The sequence below is a fragment of the Triticum urartu genome, chromosome 3 (assembly GCF_003073215.2).
Source record: "Triticum urartu cultivar G1812 chromosome 3, Tu2.1, whole genome shotgun sequence".
Taxonomy (NCBI): domain Eukaryota; kingdom Viridiplantae; phylum Streptophyta; class Magnoliopsida; order Poales; family Poaceae; genus Triticum; species Triticum urartu.
The window spans coordinates 33,543,603-33,559,684 of record NC_053024.1 but is presented as its reverse complement, the minus strand read 5'-3'; the positions used below and the strand labels follow the sequence as shown (position 1 = coordinate 33,559,684).

Sequence of the window (16,082 nt, the reverse complement as noted above, 5' to 3'; positions counted from 1 at the left end):
CCTGTCGAGCGACGTACTCGTAGCGACGTGGCGTCGGCTGGACGAAAAAAAAGACGATGCGGCGTGTGGGGACGAGACGACACGACGGGCGGTTGTGTGCCGTATAAGCGTCGGTCAAGGGCGGTTCCCGACGCGGCCGCCGACCCGATACGCCATTAATGCCGGCATTAAGCCGGGCGTCGGTCACCTACCGGACGGCCTCCCCCACCCACCGACGCCTGCCTTTAAAACGCCGCTCGTCGCCCCGTCTGCCTCCCTCCAGTCCACTCGACGCGCCTCGACCCGCTCACCCCACCCACCGACGAGCTCCCTTTCCCGGCGGCCTGCATGGCGTCCGACGGCGGCGGCGGCGGCAGATCGTGGCCGACGAGCCTGGGCACGCCGGAGACAGACGAGCTCATCCGTCTCGGATTAATGGTGCCGCCGGGCTGCCGTCTGCCTCATGCGTTCCACATCACCGCCGACGGGTACCCGACGAGGGGGCCCGGGGCGAACCCGGATGAGCTCCGCCAGCACGTGGGCGGCCGGTGGAACATCGCCGGCCACGCGAGATTTTGGGAGGGCAAGAACTACTGGGCCGTCATCGCGCAGGCTCGTCGGGAGTTGCGGACAGGCGGCTCGTCGTCTGCCGCGCGTGGCTCGTCGTCCGCCCCGTGCCGGCCCCCTTCGGCGGCCGCGCCGTCTCCGAGCTCGTCTTCCGCCCTGCGCCGGCCCCGCCGTCCTCCTCCGGCGGCCGCGCCGTCTCCGAGCTCGTCCCGCCCTCCGGTTCCCGCCATCGCCCGACCCGCCTCCCCTCCCGTCGTCGAGATCCCGCCGGAGCAGTTCGCACTGTGCGAGGACGGCGACCCCGACGACTGCCCCGGCTATCTCATCGCACTGCGGGCGTCGCAGGCAAAAGCGGCGGCCGCGGCGGCAGCCGCGGAGGCAAGAGAGGCCGCCGAGCTGTAGGCCACACTCGACGCGGCGGCGGCTATGGCGGTGGCAGCAAAGGCTGCCGAGCTGCAGGCCGCACTGGATGCGGCGGCGGCCATCGAAGCGGTGCAGCCGCAGGTGGCTCCGGAGGAGGGCGACGGCGGCTACTGGGACGACGGCGGCAAGAGCAGCGACGGCGGAGACGACGACGACGGTGACGTCGGTGCGGGGAAGATCGTGGACCTCGCTGACTCCGACGACGAGTAGATTAGGATTAAGTCGTTATTTTAATTAAGTTTAGTTAAGTCCTGTTTAATTAAGTTTTTTATGTTTTAATGTAAAATGAACCGTCGTTATGCTGAATGAACTATCGTTTATCGTTATGTTGGAATGAAAATTAGTATGAAATATTATGGACAAAAAGTGAATCATTTTATAAAATAAAAGTAGCCCGAAAGAAATTAAAATTAAATAGTTTACCGGTATAATTGAAAAAAGATGAAGAGAGGAAGAAAGGAAAAAGTATAAAATGAAATTCGAAGAAGGAATTTGTAATTTTTTTTTCAGAAAATTAGTTTGAAATAATTTTGAATTAAAAACAGTGCTTTAGGACTGTCGAAGCCGAAAACCGTAGAAAATGCAAATAGACCCAAAATGCACATAAAATTGGCACGCATGATTCTCATGTAGATAGAAGGCGATAAAAAAATTTGGGCATGTTTGTAAGTTACAGAAAGAAAAGTGTTCGGTACAAACATTTTCGCACCGAAACCACCAGGTTGCACAGCAAGTGCCAGTGCGGTTTGCCGGAATGCGCTCAACTATTTGCAGCGCGTGTGGGGCCCCACCCGGGCAACCCACGGCCAAAATGAACGAAATCCGACAACGAACGCAAGTTGCGTCACGTCCGGGCAGTATTTTAGGGGTTTTCGGCCCGGAAAATCGTAGAAAATCCATACAAACTCGAAACGTGGCAAATTTTTGCGTGCGTGCCTTGCATGGTCACTATGGCCCGTGAAAAAAAATTGGGCACGTTTGGCGGATGCGAAGCGGAGACGTGCGACCGAGGGTCCCCTCCGGCCATACCGAAACCACCCCCTTTCACAGCAAGTGCCTGAGCGGTTTCACGGAATGAACCCAACTTTGGCAGCGCGTGTGGGGCCCCACCCGGGCACCCCATGGCCAAAATGAATGAAATCCGACAAGGAACGCAAGTTGCGTCATGTCCTGGCAGTATTTTAGGGGTTTTCGGCCCGGAAAATCGTAGAAAATTCATACGGACTCGAAACGCGGCAAATTTTTGCGTGCGTGCCCTGCATGGTCATTGTGGCCCGTGAAAAAAAATTGGGCACGTTTGGCGGATGCGAAGCGGAGACGTGCGACCGAGGGTCCCCTCCGGCCATATCGAAACCACCCCCTTCCACAGCAAGTACCTGAGCGGTTTCATGGAATGCACCCAACTTTTGGCAGCGCGTGTGGGGCCCCACCCGGGCACCCCACGGCCAAAATGAACGATATTCGACAACAAACGCAAGTTGCGTCACGTCCGGGCAGTATTTTAGGGGTTTTCGGCCCGGAAAATCGTAGAAAATCCATACTGACTCGAAACGCGGCAATTTTTTGCGTGCGTGCCCTGCATGGTCACTGTGGCCCGTGAAAAAAAATTGGGCACGTTTGGCGGATGCGAAGCGGAGACGTGCGACCGAGGGTCCCCTCCGGCCATACCGAAATCACCCCCTTCCACAACAAGTACCTGAGCGGTTTCACGGAATGCATCCAACTTTTGGCAGCGCGTGTGGGGCCCTACCCGGGCACCCGACGGCCAAAATGAACAAAATCCGACAACGAACGCAAGTTGCGTCACGTCCAGACAGTATTTTAGGGGTTTTCGGCCCGGAAAATCGTAGAAAATCCATACGGACTCGAAACGCGGCAAATTTTTGCGTGCGTGCCCTGCATGGTCACTGTGGCCCGTGAAAAAAAATTGGGCACAAAACATGTTTGTTTTTCGTGCAAAATTTATAAAAAATACACTAAATAACAAAATTATACAAATAAATAAATAAATACATATTCAATATTGTAGACTGGCCGTCGCCCACTTAATAATTGCCGCGGGCCCGACGCAGCAAAATATCTGCCCAATATCTGCACGAGCCGTCGCTATCCGAGGGAATATTCCCGACAACCGCGCACGTCGCCCAATCACGTCGCCCAATCACGCCGCGCATGCCCTTTTTGCGTCGTATGTGCCGACGACGCGCCCGATCTGATCCCCGTCGCCCGCCGCCGTCCACACTGTCGTTCCCCGGCCTACAGCGTCGCGCCGCCGTCAGCCCGCACTAGTCGACGTCACCACCCGCCGTCAGCGCCGGTCGTCAACGCCCACCGTCAACGCCCGTCGTCACCCAGCAATAGTCGACGTCACCACCCTTCGTCAGCGCCGGTCGTCAGCGGCCGACGTCACCACTCGCCGTCAGCGCCGGTTGTGAACACGCCGTCAGACGCCGCCGTCAGCCGCTGTGATCGCCGTCGCCCGCTGTAGTCGCCGTCAGGCAGGTATATATTTTAAAATTTTCAACATTATATAACACATTAGCTACGTGCAACGTCACATAGATATTTTTATATGCAGTATGGACATCGATGGTGTGATTGCATGTTCTGTAGAAAAATGGGTTACTCTTGTTAATAAGTTAACATCAAGTCAGCGATTTACGTTTTATGAAACGGAGATGGAGGGCATGTTACGAATACCTTCGGTCAAGATGCGTGATAATTTCCTTGCGCTTATGATTCAAGGTTACAATCCTAGTAGTAAAAAATTCATGGTGCAAGAGGCAGCCAGAAAAAAAAGGGTTGATTTCACTGAGGCCTAATGATGTGTTTGCTATATTTGGTTTGAAGAATGAAGGAGTTGATGTTTCTAGTTTTTTGAGTATGGACCAAGGCAAAGCAATAAAAAAATTCCAGCTAGTTTTGTTAACAAGAAGAATGGTAAATAATTGATTGATGATCTTATTGAGAAGATTGTGAGAAATAAAAACGCGGACGATGAATTTGTTCGGATGGCATTTCTCGTCCTGTTAGGGACTATAATTGCACCAGTGTCTAATGAGTACATTCTGAAGAATTATTATGCACTAGTGCAAGATGTCAGGCAGATAAAAAAGTTCAACTGGAACGCATTCACTTTGCGGTTTTGTTTGTCGGAGATTGGTACGGTCTTGCAGCCCGGTCGTGTTAGGGAATGGCCACGTGGCAACCTAGCACTTCTGCAGGTATGATTTATTTTTTAAATTAAATAGTTGTATTATGTAATAATAGTGTAACACATGCTAAATGGTTGTTTGTTTGTTTTGCAGTATCTATATTGGGAGAAGGTGCAGCCAAGCACCGGTCCAAAGTATGATCCTTTAGCATTGTTGAGCCGGCAGCGGAGAAAAGAGACAAGTACGACTTTCAAAATGGTCGTGGTGTTGGAATGTAATACGTTAAATATTTATTTTTCCATTTAAAGTCTGCAATTAATTATTAATTAAATATGATTGTATGATTCTTTATGTTGTAGATCGATGACACCATTACTGAAGAGTACCGCTTAAACCAAATAAGAATGGAACAGGCTGAAAAGAACAAGAAATCCAGTACGAGAAAGTCTAACATTACTGGAAGGAGAACAGGCGTGAGTACATCTGAGGCTTCAGCTACCCAGAACCCTATTATGGATCGGATTTTGACTGAGCTGAAGCACATTCGTAAGGATATGCTTCGTATGCCGGAGCTATGCGCACAGGTACAAGTTTTCTGATTTTGCCGTTCACAATGGTTTTCGATGTGTCACATAACTAATTACAACTAATTTTTAATCACAAAGGGTCATAGAGAAATTGAACAAAAGCGTTGTATTTTACAAAGCCGGTGATACTGAAAAAGAAGAAGAGAATGACTATGGTGAAAATAGTGAAAGTAGAAACTATGGTGGAAAACCTCGTAAGGAATTTGTATATAATCCTGACGTCGACAATTTCAAAACACCGGGAAAAAAGAATGTGCAAGAGGATGATGAAGATGATATTAATGATTCTGAAGAGAAGACACCTTATTATTGCACACCTGAATATTTCGATAGTTTCAAGGGTGATGAAGAAGATCCTATCGAAGTTCCTGAGGTATCTGATGAGAAATCCGGTACATCTTTAGGAACAGATGAAATCGCATCACGTGGATCGGTAGATTGTATTGGAGAAGATGAGGTACAGGAGAAGGGTGTAGGGAAACGGAAGCGGAGACAATCAAACCTTATAAAGTCTCCTTATATTCCCGTTATACCTACAAAGCGTGCAAAGCGTTCAGCAAAAGCAAGTGAGTTTTATCATATTATTTTCGAGCTGTAATTACTTATCATTGAATTATTAACATATTACCGTCATGTATTGCAGAACTATTTGAGAAAGAAGTCTTTGAAGAAGAATACGATGTGATTAAAGCTAGTGTTAAGTTTGTTCGTGCTTATCAGCGGTCAGCAAAACATAGAAAGAAGGAAATATTCAATGATGGCATGCGCGAAGGTCTGAGTGCAGAGAGGGCTTGTAAGATTCTTGACCATGAATGGTTAACCGGTGATGTAAGTTATTGTTCTGTTTTCCATTAGCATTCAATGCAAATTGGAATTGTTATACATCATTTAAATTATTTCTGGTTATCAATGCTTATTCGTCGTATCTGTTGGGAGTTGTTGGTGAAGATCGTCATATAATGCCGACCTGGCTGGTCAATTGGTTACTTGAATTTAGACCGGACACCCAGGGAGGAAAAAATGACAATGAAGTTGTGGCGAAGAAGAATGGACCCTTGAATAGATGCACCGATGAGTATTTTAAAAAAGATAAGGTAAGTTCAACTGCCTTAAAGTATGCATATATGGGATATAAATAATAAGATAGTATATGTTGATTGCATCATATTTTCTTTGTGATGCAGCTTTATATTCCTCTTAATAAGGGAAATACCCACTGGCTTTCGGTTGTCATGCATCGCCTGAAGGAAGAGTTCCACGTTCTTAATTCTTTGATGGGACCCGAACTTGACAGTGAAATTACAGAAAAAGTTGAGGAGCTGGTACGGCATAAATTTACATGGGCATATTGAAATTATCATTTAGTAACTGAACTATGTTAAATTCTTTTCGTGCTATCATGTATATGAACAGAAAAATCAACTTGGATATGACATACGTGATGCGAATGCGAGCGGTGCTGTGAATTTTCCGGATGTGTCTACCTGGCCTATCAAAACGTATAACATCCCACAACAAGAAGACGGGTGAGTGAATACTTTCATATTGTTTTAATATCTTACCTCAAATGCGAACTTATGAACCGTTATTTGTACGGACCAGCAATTCATGTGGAATATTTGTTCTTCGATGCTTTCAATATTGGAACGGTGAAAAATGGACAAGCCATTTTTCTCAGGTCTGGTTTTATTTCAAATGCTTATATTCAATTAAATTCATTATGTAATACTATTTGAATTGTACTAATATGAAATTCTAACAGGGGTCAATTGATAAATCGAGGGACTTAATGATTGCGCAGCTTATTTTTTCGGAGAGAAATACGCTCAACGATGTGAAGGACAAAGTTATCCGGCTTGCAAAGAAGAAATAAATGTGGCAAAATTTTTATACAAGAAAATTTTGTAAGCTCAAATAATGTTTACATTTATTTCGACTATCATATCTTGTGATGAAGAAAACACTACTATTTTGAATATTTAAGTCGAGAATGACATTTGGATTATTATGTTGTCTTCATGCCGTTGTCTTTACATTTGAAATCTACATATTTATAGTTGTGCAGTCGTCAAATTGTTTTCCTGTATTGCTGAATGTTAAAAAAAAATGTACATGTATTTATTATGCACTTTAAAGCACTGTCGCCGTCGCTTATTATAACACCGACGTTCTTAATTTCCTTTTCTACAAAAAAAATTGCCGACAAGTGCGCCGGCCAGTCTGACATCAGACAGGACCGACGGCACTGTCCAACAGGGCAGCGTCAAACGACGGGTAGCATAACTAATTAAGGACGCTCGACTGCAAGTGCGCCGCCGGGTATATAAGCTGGTCGTCGCGCGCTCCGTCGGGCGAGGTGGGACTAAAATTTAGCTATCACAGCCGCCGTGCCTGCAGCGACGCGCGTGACCACGTGGGCCGACCCAATACCATTGTTTCCGCCCGCGGCGCGACAACGGCCCAAGTAGCACGCGGCGCGACGACGGCCCAAGTAGCACGCGGGGCGACTTGGAATGTTTAGTCCCACCTCGGCCGACGGAGCGCGCGACGACCGGCTTATATGCCCGGCGGCACATAGGCTATCGAACTCCTTTCGTTGCCTCGTACTGCTGCCGCCGTCCGACTCTGCCCTGTGGGACAGTGCCGCCGGCCGACGCTGCCACTGTGGGACAGTGCCGCCAGCGCACTTGTCGAGTGTTTTTTTTTAAATGACGGCGTTCTAAGCGACGACGACCGTGCAATGCAGAAAATATACAGTAAACAGCAACGGCAGTATTATGCAAAAATGAGCATGTCAAAATAAACAACAACGACTTGCACAAAATTAATAGTAAAAATCAACACATCAAAATAAACAAAGTAAAACTCCTTCTTGCATTACATAGTCCGTCATCAAAACCAAATAGTCTGACATCAACGAAGTAAAATAAGTTCATATAACATATTATAACAATTATTCAAGATCAAATGTATAGAACATTAAAAAATTGTCTTCAATGAAAGGGTGGAACGATCTTCCATAGCCATCCATAATAAAACTGTCTTCAATCAAAGGGTGAACCAATCTTCCATACTCCACAAGTTAAGCAAAGTTCCTACATAACAATAAGATATGTGTTAATTCACAATGAACAAATAAATTCGGTTTGAACAATAACATATACAATAACATAAGAAAATCATACTTAGGATTTTGAGGGCACGTGGACTTATAATGACCCGCAACACCGCACTGTCCACATTGACGTTTGCTTTTCTCATCAAAAGCTTTTGGTCGCCCATTTTTAGTGACATCAGGACCATCCTTACCGCGGCCTTTAACATTCTGTTTTGGTGCGCCTTTGGTGTTAACTTTTGCGGGATCACGAACAAGACCATGATCTTGATTAGTCTCGAATGCATCGTCGTTCACAAACTGTACCTCTGCACCAGGCTCATCCTCCTCAGTGTAATCATTATCTATTATGTCCCTCAGAGCCGCCTTCAACTTGTCGAATAAAAATAGTTTATGGCATGCTTTATGAGTTGCTTCAGCAGATAAGATAGTCAACTCGTTGTACCTAGCTCTGTCCCCTGCACCTGCCCATCCCCATGCAAACAGATCGCTAGTGCGCTTCACGGGAAGTCCACCCCTTGCAACTTGGCTCAACCTCCGCGGTACTAAACACTTAGGTATCTCACGTAAGCGTAGCTGAATCAGAACGTGAAGAATATGTTTGCAACGAAGTCCTTTGCGATACATGCTTCTGCAACTGCACTTCACAGTTTCTTCTAAGTTACCTGGGGTGTAGTCCACAGTGAATCTGATATCTCTATTTTCCTTCCATGTCAGTATGAATCTGTGAGTGTCTGCTCCTCTCAGTCTCTCAAGGACCTCTAGCTCCCGTGCCTTCTTCATATCTTCCTGCAAGATATAAAAGTTTGCCGCAATGAACTCACAGGCAGCTGATTTCTCAATATCTTTACACTCATCCAATACTGGTACTGGAACTGTCCGTGAGTTTGTGTAATCGTCATGCGCCTCATTCTCACTGAGACGAACTATGCAGTTCTCATAGTGCACAATCATATCAACAATAGTCATACCGGAGTCTAGATGCAAGTGAAGGCATGAATTCAGACTCTCACTTCGCTGGTTACTTCGCATACCTAAGAAAAACCCACCTGACAGATATGATGCAGTCCAAAGCCTTTTCTTCTTGTACATCCTACGTAACCATGTCTTTGTTTTCTCCGACTGCCATTTGGCGGTAAACGCTGCCCATCTCTCCTCGAATACCTTTTTTGAAGTGGCATAATAAATTAGAGACCTGAACTCCTTTAGAGACTTATGATGAAGGTGTTTCTGCATGTTCTTCTCAATATGCCACGAGCAAAGACGATGCCAAACCTCCGAATGTACCTTTCTTATGGCCTTAATCATAGCTGCATCTCCATCAGTAATTACTGACCTGGGCCTCTTCTGATAGTGAGCCCTCAAAAACGTCTAAAGCAGCCAGACATATGTATCTTCTGTCTCGTCAGACACAAGAGCACAACCGAATACCGTGGTGCAACGGTGGTTGTTCAGACCGACAAAAGGTATAAATGGCATGCCATACCTATTCATCCTGTATGTGTTGTCGAAGACTGTCACATCACCGTAGTCAACATAGTCTCGACGTGATTGAGAATCACACCGGAATATGTTTTTCAGCCTTCCTTCATCATCGACGGTGTGATTAAAGAAGAAATCTGGATCTCTCTCTTTTCTGGTCATCATGATCCCAATGGCAGTGTCTGCATCACCTTGCGCAAGCAACTTCATTTTTTCTCTATAACACATGTTATAAAGCTTCTTCCTCCCAAAACCAGCCTTTGCATATGACCCGGACCTACTGACGAGTTGATCATAAATCATATGTTTCCTGATTCCAGCACCTGCCATGGTTAAGATCTCAGCCTTCTGATATTCTTTTATCTAATTGTGAGACCGAAGAAACGTGACTTCATCCGGTCTAGCTAGAACGTGACTGTGATCATCATTGAAACTGCTGACATACCAAACGTCATGCTCTTTATCAAGTTTCAAAGTTATATACGCATCGCAGAAGCAACGAGTCTCCCCTCTCAGCCTGCGGGTCCTGCCTTCCATTGTACAACGTTTTGCCTGTCGTTTCCAAGCTCTCGCACACACATACTTTCTCAAGTGCTTAGTTGTGTAACGCCCCAGATATACTTTCCCAATTTGTACTCCAACTCTTGTCGTTTCCGGCGTTAAGTTATATTTATTTCTCGGGTTCGGGTCTTTGTCTCCGTGTGTTGTTTTTCTTTTTCGTGCATCTCTTATCATGTCATCTCGTGCATTGCATTTGCATACATATTCATCTCATGCATTCGAGCATTTTCCCCGTTGTCCGTTTTGCATTCCGGCGCTTCGTTCTCCTCCGGTGGCCATTTCTAGCTTTCTTTCGTGTGTGGGGATTAAACATTTCCGGATTGGACCGGGACTTGCCAAGCGGCCTTGGTTTACTACCGGTAGACCGCCTGTCAAGTTTCGTATCATTTGGACTTCGTTTGATACTCCAACGGTTAATCGAGGGACCGAAAAGGCCTCATGTGTGTTGCAGCCCAACACCCCCCAAATTTGGCCCAAAACCCACCAAACTCTGCTTCATGTCCTAGAGCGTTCGATCACGATCGCGTGAGCGAAAACCGCACCTCATTTGGACTCTCCTAGCTCCACTTATGCCTATATATACACCCCCCATTCCAAATCTCGGTTCTTCTCCCCCCAAACCCTAAAAAAATTCGTCTCCGCCGCCACCGGACACGTCCGGACGGAGCCGGACGCGTCCGCTCGCCGCCGCCATCAAATCCGCTGCCGCCACGTGTCCCTGGGGGACCGCTTCGCCGCCGCCACCGACGCGGGCCCGCAGGCCCAGCACCGGCCCCCGAGGCCCACTCCGCCGCCGACTCCCGGGCCGCGCCCCGCGCCCCCTTCTCCTCCCGAGCGCCGCCGCCTTCCCCGGCTCAGGCGGGCGCCACCGCCGCGGACCGCGGCCGCCGCCCGAGCCGGACCTCACCGCCCCTCCGCGCCCAGCCACCGGCTGCCTCGCCTCGCCTCCTCGCCGTGCCGCCCGGCGCCGCGCCGTCCTCCTCCACGCCGGCGTCGCCCCGGCGACCTCCTCCCCGCTCCGGCCGCCTCCTTCCTCGTCGCCGGCGAGCTCCCAAGTCCGGCGACCTCGAGCTCCTTCGATCTGCTACAGTGCCCCGCCGGATCCGCGCTACAGTGCCAAACCCTAGATCTGGGTTGACTTTCTTCCCTCTCCCCCTTAATTTTTATGCCTACTTTGACCCCCCGTAACTTTGCATCCGTAGCTCCGATTTGGGCATATGATATATCGAAATCTTCTCTCGACATGTACATCATTTCATTCCATTGCATAATTTGCATTTGAGGTAATCTTATTGCCCAAAATGCTGTTAGAAGGAGGCTTCGTGAGTTAAATTGCAGATCTGTTAGTTCATCATGCACTTTTGTCATTTTTTCCATGTTTAATCCGTGCATGATATGCCTATGCCCCTTTGGGATGAATTGTTAAGCATTTTGTCTTCTTTCCAGAGGTGCCACCCATGCATTTTTAGGATGTGTGTGTTGTCTTCTGCAAGCTTGCGAAGAGAGGTACCTGAGATTGCTGATTTCAGGGACTTAGTGATTTTCACTAAGATTTTCACTAAGTCTGGGATATTTTAGTTCATGATGCTATATGTCCAGCTTGTTTCCTAGTGATCCGTGCCTCTTTTGAGGATGATCAGTAAGGGAGTTTTGATATTTATGTTATGCTCTGTCCATCCATGTCTTTGTTTGCATATGTGGAGTGCTCTAGGTTGACTCAATCGAGCTCAACTTTTGCTTCGTTGTAATCTGGGCAGATCGTCAACTTGTTTGCGATTTTGCCGATGCTACCGTTAGTGTTCCATGCATGCTATGCCTTTATTCTTGCCATGTGTAGCTAGCATATTGTGCCTTCTTGCTGGTTATATGCTTTCATTGCCATGACTTGCACCGTAGTGAGTGCATCGAGCTCGTTTACATGCCTTCGTGAGTTAAATTTCTGCATGTCTCAGTTTTCACTGTCTGAAAACTGATTGTGTTCGAGCTATGTTCGTGAGCTCGGTAGAGTATTTTGTGAACCCTTTTGGCCCCAGGTCACTTTGGGTGTTTTGTTAAGCTTGTTGAGTAGCTCCATGCCATGTTCTTACTTGTCATGTTCAGGTTTTGTATCATGTTGTTTTGCTGCTCCGAAGAGGGCTTCGTGATCTGAAATTTCAGGCTAGTGTTAATTTCACTAAGTCTGGAATCTGTTTTGCATATTCATTTTTGCCATGCTTGTTTGAACCTCTTAATGGATGAATTTGCCTATGGCTCAGTGCTAGTGTTTTGTTAACCATCTTGTGTACATCACTTCCATGTATTTTGTTTTCATGTTTGGTGGCTGTAGCATGTTCATTTCGTTGCATTTAGGAGCCTACTTGCTGTATATCGCAGATCGGTTCGTTTCGTAAAACGCTCGCCATTTCCAAACCGTAGCTCCGATTCCAATGACTTTATATCGTTTTCAAGCGATTTCATCCCCTCTATCCAGTGGCACCCTTGGAATTCCAAGTTGAGGCCAGGTTCATGCATTTCCTGTCATATCTTGCATTTTGCATCCCGCATCGCATCCCGCATAGCATGTCATCATTTCATCATATTGCTTGGTCTTGCACGTGGTTGATTGTATCCTTGTTGCTTGTTTGTCTTGTTGGGTAGAGCCGGGAGACGAGTTCTCTACCGAGGAGCCCGTTGAGTTTGCTTGTGAGGATCCAGTCAACTTTGACAACTGTGCAGGCAAGATGATCATACCCTCGAAATCACTACTATCTTTGCTATGCTAGTTTGCTCGCTCTTTTGCTTTGCCACTGCTACGATGCCTACCACTTGCTTATCAGCCTCCCAATTGCATGATTGAACCTCTAACCTACCATTGTCCTAGCAAACCGTTGATTGGCTATGTTACCGCTTTGCTCAGCCCTTCTTATAGCGTTGTTAGTTGCAGGTGAAGATTGGAGCCGTTCCTTGTTGGAACATTTATTTACTTGTTGGGATATCACTATATTACTATGTTATCTTAAAGCATCTATATACTTGGTAAAGGGTGGAAGGCTCGGCCTCTCGCCTAGTGTTTTGTTCCACTCTTGCCGCCCTAGTTTCCGTCATATCGGTGTTATACTCCCGGATTTTGCGTTCCTTACGCGGTTGGGTTATAATGGGAACCCCTTGATATTTCGCCTCGATTAAAGCTTTTCCAGCAATGCCCAACCTTGGTTTTACCATTTGCCACCTACCCTTTTCTTTCCCTTGGGTTCTGCAGACCCAAGGGTCATCATATTTTAGCCCCCCACGGGCCAGTGCTCCCTCTGAGTGTTGGTCCGAACTGAGCTGCCTGCGGGGCCACCTCGGGGAAACTTGAGGGTTGGTTTTACTCGTAGCTAGTCTCATCTGAGTGTGCCCTGAGAAAGAGATATGTGCAGCTCCTATCGGGATTTGTCGGCACATTCGGGCGGTGTTGCTGGTCTTGTTTTAACCTGTCGAATTGTCTTGTTGTACCGGGTTACCGAGTCTGATCGGTGTGTCTCGGGTGGAGGTCTATTCCTTCGTTGACCGTGAGAGCTTGTCATGGGCTAAGTTGGGACTCCCCTGCAGGGATTGAACTTTCGAAAGCCGTGCCCGCGGTTATGGGCAGATGGGAATTTGTTAATGTCCGGTTGTAGATAACTTAAACCTTAATTAATTAAAATGAATCAATCGCGTGTGTTGCCGTGATGGCCTCTTCTCGGCGGAGTCCGGGAAGTGGACACGGAGTTGGAGTTATGCTTGCGCAGGTTGTTCCTCTAGTTTCTCGCTCGCGCCTTGCCTCCTCTTCTCGCTCTCTTTTGCGGATAAGTCAGCCACCACATATGCTAGTCGCTTGCTGCAGCTCCACATATACTTGCCTTATCCTTCCTATAAGCTTAAATAGTTTTGATCGCGAGGGTGCGAGATTGCTGAGTCCCTGTGGCTCACAGATACTATAATTCCAGATGCAGGTCCAGGTGATTTCGCTCCAGGTGACGAGTACGAGCTCAAGTGGGAGTTCGACGAGGACTCTCAGCGTTATTATGTTTCCTTTCCCGATGATCAGTAGTGGTGCCTAGTTGGGGTTTGATTCAGGGCCTTGTCGCATGTTGGGTTCTTTTCTATTTTGGCGCCGTAGACGGGCCATGAGTGTTTGTTTGATGGATGCTATTTATGTACTCTGATGTGACGTGGCGAGTGTAAGCCAACTATGTTATCTCCCCCTTTTATTATGTATTACATGGGTTGTTGTAATGATTGCCTGACTTGCGACATTGCTTTCAATGCGGTTATGCCTCTAAGTCGTGCCTCGACACGTGGGAGCTATAGCCGCATCGAGGGCGTTACAGTGCCTCAGGACCTTTCGAATATTTCAGTGAGTCCTTTCTTACGCGGAAACCACGCTCGTACGCATACTGATTATAGAAATTGTAAGCATCTCCTAATGACTTGAACGTCTTCCTCATGACCTTCCAATGCATGTCCAATGATTCTTGCTGATATTCATCAAATCCGATGTCAAAATTAAACAGATCATCACCAACATGCTCATCATTCCCGCTTGTACCATCTACATCTCCCTGTAAATTAATGCATTAAACCATTTATGTCAGTCAGTTATAATTTTAAAATATACTGTAGTGATGTAAGTTTCAAAACTTACTTTGCTAGAGCTGTCATCATGAGATGCATCAACGTGCGATTTGTCACTTTCATCGTCCACAATATTCCTCACAAAGTCCCCGTCCTCGTCCATCTGCGCGCATTGCAAAAAGAAACATGTAAGCGCTCATATGGTTATTATGTCATTTCTTCTCTGATTTTATTAATAACATACCCGCAGTGCACTTTCAGCAAATGAATCATCTATATCCATATCATCATCATCATCGCCATGTCACTGCATCATGCAAAAAATATTAAATTTTCCATGCGGTCTATCATATTTACCCCCTCATATTTATTGTTTTATCAACATTGATCACACTTACATTGCCACTATAAGATTCATCCAAACTCATGTAGTTCTCCTCACGAGGTTCATCCATATTCCGTGACGAGGTTTCGTTGTCCTCGTCGTAATCATCGCCATCATAATTTCCCTCCTCCTCTAACTATATATAGTTAAAAAAAATTGTACGATGAATCAAACGCCGTGTAACATCATCCTTAAAACAACTATCTTATCAAGCACAACAATGTCTCAAACCAACCTCTTGCACGGCGGCGAGGATTTCAGCCGGATCCATTTCCTCCGATGACGAACGTGATGACGGCATGACGTTGCTGGCCGGCGGAGGCAGGTGTCGACGGCGTGAGGACGATGGCTGGTCGTAGTAGGCGTAGTGCGCGGAGGGAGGCGGCGACGTAGATCGCGGGTGGGCGGCCATCTGGGCGACGGGAATGGAATGCGGCGGCGGGCACGCGCGCCGGCAGCGGTAAAGGCGCCGGGGCACGCGCGGCGGCCTGTTTGGGCCGCGACTCGGGCGACGGTGACTTCGTGCAGATGGGGGCCAACGTGGAGACGGCCTGGATGCGTTAGGGTTCAGGGTTTCGACAGCGGGCGTCGGCGGCTACCGTGTCTTTTTTTTTCCTCCAAAAACTGTCGACACCAACGTCGAGACGTGAGGGCGTACGGCGACGGGTGCGGGTATGCGGGCGGGCGGGCGGGCGGGCGGGCGTACGACGTCGCGCGCGACGTACAGCATCGGGTGGGTATTCCTATACCTAATGTGAAATTATCATACTACCCACTATACGTTTTAGGGGGGGGGGGGGGGGGGTTGTACCGAAGCACTCCCCCTTCTGAATATGTGTTCTTAGACAAACTTCACACTTCAAAGGCACAAAGCTGCTCGGCGCCTGAAGCAGACCCTACAGGCAGGCCACTGGTTTGCATTTGTTCCTTATATTCTCGTCTGTCCCAACTAGTAGAGAGTCAACTAGTTGTCGTGATGCTTGCTCACTGTCATGTGTCAAGTTCTGGGAAAAAAATGTGTGATTGTCAGCACAGGTGCCTGTCTCTCGGACGCTGATCTACTTAGAAACATCTCTCTGGCAAATGTGACAAGGTTACAGTAGTAGCTACACGGTGGCAGCAAAGCAGATCATATATAATCGTTTGGGTTCAGACTAAGTAGGAGTACATGGCTGGTCTGAATTTTGCTGGAAACTCTGTATCCGGTTGAGTGACCATCACACAGAACTTATTCTTTTGTTCCTTTCTCCTTA

General features: G+C 47.4%; 1 pseudogene; it reads right to left on the bottom strand.

Moving 5' to 3' along the window:
* Positions 1-6,716: 6,716 nt before the first annotated feature.
* On the bottom strand, positions 6,717-15,241 carry LOC125546561 (annotated as a pseudogene).
* Positions 15,242-16,082: the final 841 nt, after the last annotated feature.